The sequence below is a fragment of the Simochromis diagramma genome, unplaced genomic scaffold (genome assembly GCF_900408965.1).
Source record: "Simochromis diagramma unplaced genomic scaffold, fSimDia1.1 OVJJ01000141.1, whole genome shotgun sequence".
In the NCBI taxonomy this organism is placed as follows: Eukaryota; Metazoa; Chordata; class Actinopteri; order Cichliformes; family Cichlidae; genus Simochromis; species Simochromis diagramma.
Window position 1 is genome coordinate 467,212 of NW_024387350.1, and position 4,921 is coordinate 472,132.

Sequence of the window (4,921 nt, forward strand, 5' to 3'; positions counted from 1 at the left end):
CCATCCCTAGGTCCGGAAGCTGACCACGTGGAAAGCAGCGGCAGTGAAGAAACAGGTCTGGAGGCCGACCACGCGGGAAACAGTGGTGGCACCACAGTTCAGGTGGCTGCCCATGGCGGTGCAGATGCCAACCGATGGTCGTGGTGGTGGTGGTGGACGTGGACAAGCAGGCTGTGCTGGATGTGGACCTAGATGAACAGGCCATGCTGGACACGGACCAGACAGCGGCACAGCAGCCCCTCAGGACTGAACAGCATATGCTCTGCTCAGGCAGCAACAGCAAAATGAAGTCCACAGCTGGCTGAATAAGCTCGCAAAAGCTTCTAGCAGAAGATGGAGTTCGCTGGGTTGATTTGCCTGAGCTCTCAGGGGAGATGGGAAGCTGAGACGGCCAGGCTGAGCTCCCAGGCTAACAGGCCATTTCAGCCTCTGGGAAAGCTGTGGGGACTGTCAAGGTAACTTTTTTGACCTCACCGATCCTTTAATATCACAGCTGGAGAAGAAGAGTCAGATGAGCCTGTAGTATCCTTTTATCAAAGCTTTTATTGATTAGCATTCAAATATCTCAGTGAAAACAGAACAAAGATCTACCACAAAGCAAGAAAGCATGAGACAAGGCTAATCAAAAGGTATTGGCTGAAGCACTTGCTTATTACGCCAACCCTTTTAACAAAATATCTTTTTGCATGCAGCTCCTGTACACAGGGCTCGAAGCAAATAATAAAACAAAGCAAAAACAAAACAAACAAACAAACAAGAAAAAGAAAAAAATTTCCACCTTAGATAAGTAACTACATCAAAGCAAAAGAATCAAGAGGGTTGTTGTTGTTTTTTGGGGTTTTTTTTGCTCTTTTCATTCTTGATTTATATATTTTTCTAATACTCTATTTTTAAACATATTTTTAAACAAGGAAAATGAACTACACCTTTTTAAATCACTGTCATAACTATTCCACAGGTTAACTCCTCTAATAGAAACAAATCTCTGCTTTATATTTGTCCTCATCTTGTTTTTTTTAAAGAAATCTGTTCCCCTTAAGTCATATTGACTCTCTCTGACTTTGAACAGCTTCTGAGTACTGGGGCAAAGTAAGTTATTTTGTGCTTTATACATTATCTGTGCCATTTTATATTCAACTAAATCATAAAATTTCAGGGTATTCAGATTAATAAACAAAATGTTAGTTGGTTCTATATAGTTTGATTGGTTTATAATTCTTATAGCTCTTTTTTGTAACTTGAAAATAGGAAGAGTGTTCGTTTTATACACTGAAAAAAAGGGACTGGCCATCTCTTGGATTTGTGTAAGCATCTTGCATGTATTTAACACAATTGCCTCATGTTTTAAAGATAAATGTAACTATATAGTGTAAAAACTACATGATATGCAGAAAGGGTGTATTAAATTGTTCATATCATGTTCAGGTGAAGTAAGTCAATAAGATAGCAACGTTAAATCTCGTGAAACCACGCGTGATTTCATCTCGCGGGCTTTGGATCGTGGTTTAAAAAAGGCATCCATCTCAGTCAAGTCGAGCAGCCAACTCTACGTTTTTGGTATGTCTTGATTTTTTGAATTAATATTTACCATATTTCAGCCAAATGTAGTTAAACGTCTAGAGTGTCACCATGTAGCATGCTAAAAAAGAGCTGTTAGCTTATTTGCTGTTTTATCTGTTGTCAAAGAATTGGCGCTTTTTCATCTGAATTTGTCTTTGGCACAAGAGCCGTAATATCACATTAAACCTAATTACGAGGCACTCATAACATAATTTGGTTTTCTGTGTGAATAGATTTGCCAACTGACTCTTCAGTTACATTGTGTATTTACTGCACCATGGTGTTAGTGAGATTTTGGACATTGAACAGCTTTAGCTAATATCATCAGCGGCATTATGCTAGCTTACATCCCTACCCCTCCTGCCCTCACCTGCTGTCCTTTTGTTTTTTGTTTTTTTTGCTGCACATTGAGAGACGACCTCTATTCTGCATTTCACCAGGAGTCAGCTGATGGATTGTGGGTTCAAGGTGTTATGGTAAGAAAGTATATTCTATTTTCATTTCTGTAACTTAATTATAATAGGTTTTTTATAATTATTAGGTGCATGCATACTCAAATAGACCACCCTATTAATACAACTGAGAAATCCAAAATCTGCCATAGGTTTAACTTATACCTGTATGTATTGTCAGAAAGGTGATTACTGGACTCACATTAATGCACACTTGAACTAAAATGAGGTTGTAACTTGTGGGTTGTTGGGTTGCAAATCAGAAACAAACATCTTTGGATTTTTTTAATCCCATAAGATCTGGAAACACAGTTTTTATTCAACAAAACATTACTGATTAACCAAGCACAGTGCCGGCTGTTATTTCAAAATAATTTTATGTCATTTCAGAGAAAATGCAGCATTCCAGTGCATCCCAACCATGCCTTTACAATCAAGGTTTCTGACGGAGCTGAGTTTCTCTCTGACAGTCTGCTGAAAGTGTTTGCAAAGTGATCGGGGGAACAGGGCACAAAGCTAAAGGATGTAGCTGCCATGATGACAGTAAGAACTTTAAAATTCTTTAACTACAAAGTTTATATGTATTGCATTAGGTCAGTAAAAGATTTTTATGCTGCATCCATTGAAACAGTCAACTATTACCTGTGAGTACTGATTCCACTAAAAGGATGCCATAATTTTCGTCATGCATTTACTGGCCCACTGAGAAAAATTGATCTTTTTTTAAAAATATATGTTCTGGAAACTATATATCCATAAAGTTGATGTCAAACAGGAACTTTTGATATTGCTTTGTAGATACTGGTGTTGCATGTTGACTGGTTTAAAAAGTCAAGAGTTTTTGTCTGGGATCATTTTCTTCTGTGCTACTGAAAAGTTCACAAATCTCTGTTTTCTTTTTTATAATACTTTAGGATGACATTAATGCTCAAAGGGAGTCTCATCAAAGTGCTCCGCATCTGTGTGAAAGACAATTGCAACATCTTGGTGCAGGAGTTCATGGTGAGTGTTTTATGAGTAGATTGTGGCTTTGCAACATTTAAAAATGCATTTAGTTATCCACTTGATCCTCATTGGACTGGTTAGGACCAGTAGTCCTCTTTAATAATTTGAAGTTCACGAGGCCTGGTAGTGAACTCGGCCGCCGGCCCTTGAGGCCCCACCCCCACCCCTGTATTAGGGGTCACATCAGTGTGAAAAAACTTTAAATTTGTCATTCTAGTGAACAAAGAAAAATCCCCCCAATATTTACATTAGCTTTTGTTTGGAAAAAAAAAAAAAGACCAACTGACCAACAGCTAACCAAATTGTGGGGCTGAAAGTCTAAATTCTAACATCTTCTGAGTGACGTAACCTGGATTTCTGATGGGCCGGTGTCTTTCTAACAAAAACTAATGTAAAGCATTTGAAATTATTATGTTTTTCACTCTCTCTTAGAAACTCTGTTAGACCATGAATGGCAGCATGGCAGGCAACTCTTTGGCTATAGCTATTTACTATGTTGCTTGCATTGGTTTAAATTACTCTAACATTAAAACTGGTAGATTCAAAAGAGATGAGTTTAAAAAGGAATCTTAAAGAAATGTTTTGTGTTTAACCAGGACTTGACTGAGGCCACTGCACAGATTGAGAAAACCACAATGAACATCTGTCTCCAGAGATGCGCCAGGCAATGACTTTTCTGATGTTGGCATCATCATCGAGGGTGTAGTAGTTCTTCAAGATCTGGATAACGTGACCTTTGCAGTAGCCATGGTGTTTGGACCTTTTTTATTCCTTCAACATGAGTTACCCATCACAACTCTGCTACACTTTTGAGGTGATTCAAAGGGTGGTAATGGAGTTGGATGCAACTCAGCTCTCAAGAAAAGCTCACAACTAAGACAAAACTGCTCCTGCAACGAAAGCTCACTGTTATGCATGTGAGGTGATCAGCTCTAGGTGAGAGGACATTTAAATCTCACACTTGTTCTGCTGCATTTTTGAAGCTCAATTCCAGGAACAGATCGCAGGGTTCATTTTTACATACTCTGCAACTGCCATGAGGACAAGCCGTTTTTTTTTGTTGTTGTTTGTTTTTCCTTTTGCTCTGTACAAGTTCTCTGTTTGTCTGTTTGGCAGCATTTTTAAATTTCTCTTTGTATTTTTTCTTTCTTTTACTAGTGAAGAGATGTAGCATGAACAGTTATACAGTCTAAATATCCCATATGGGTCGTGTGAAATGGCATTTTCAGTTTCATTCAGTTGAAGTAAAGAACGTTGAATATTTCTAAGTGTGCTGTTTTGAACCAACATGTCACAGTATGATCAGTGCTGTAATTTTTGACAGTCACTGTGTCAATGTTATTTTTGCGTCTCTTGAATAAAGGTTTTGACCTGCAAGTGCTAATTTCTTTCATTATTGGGGTAAAATGGGTAATGTTAATAGAAAGGTGTTTGCCAATTCAGTAACCTAATTTAATGTTAATGGAAACTAACATTACCACAAATTGTTTAGTTATAATTGTTGTTTAACTGAATCTTGACGTTAGAGGCCTTAAATAGAATGTTTTGTATTGTTCTTTCCCAACATTTTTCAAAAGAAACAGTCTAATTTCTTCGCTGTGATTGATTCCAGAGAACACGGAAGAACTGACATTATTTAACTGTTGATTTATATAGATTCAGTAGAGGAGTAATGTCAGTTTAATTCTTTACCTACTGTCAATGCAGTGAAATTAGACATTTTGTTTTGAAAGGTTACTGGTGGATGCCAGCAACCATCTTGGAAGAGAACAATACAATCTGTTATAAGGCCTCCATTTGAAAATTGTGTATTTGATAGTAGAATATAATAGCAAAATGTAATTTGAAGATAACATGTAGAATTTAAGTGACCAAGTAGTATTGGGTAAAAGTTATTGAATCGT

The 4,921-nt window shown here is 37.6% G+C and overlaps 1 long non-coding RNA gene across 3 annotated transcripts; it reads left to right on the top strand.

Moving 5' to 3' along the window:
• Positions 1-1,213: 1,213 nt before the first annotated feature.
• Positions 1,214-4,394, top strand: LOC120718472. 3 transcript variants are annotated; one of them, XR_005692497.1, is made up of 5 exons: positions 1,214-1,557; positions 1,973-2,036; positions 2,403-2,555; positions 2,927-3,014; positions 3,614-4,394. It is a non-coding gene; the product is annotated as an uncharacterized LOC120718472 (long non-coding RNA). The 3 variants fall into 3 exon arrangements; XR_005692498.1 differs by having other exon boundaries at positions 1,215-1,557; positions 2,001-2,036; XR_005692496.1 differs by having other exon boundaries at positions 1,218-2,036.
• The last annotated feature ends 527 nt before the right edge of the window (positions 4,395-4,921 follow it).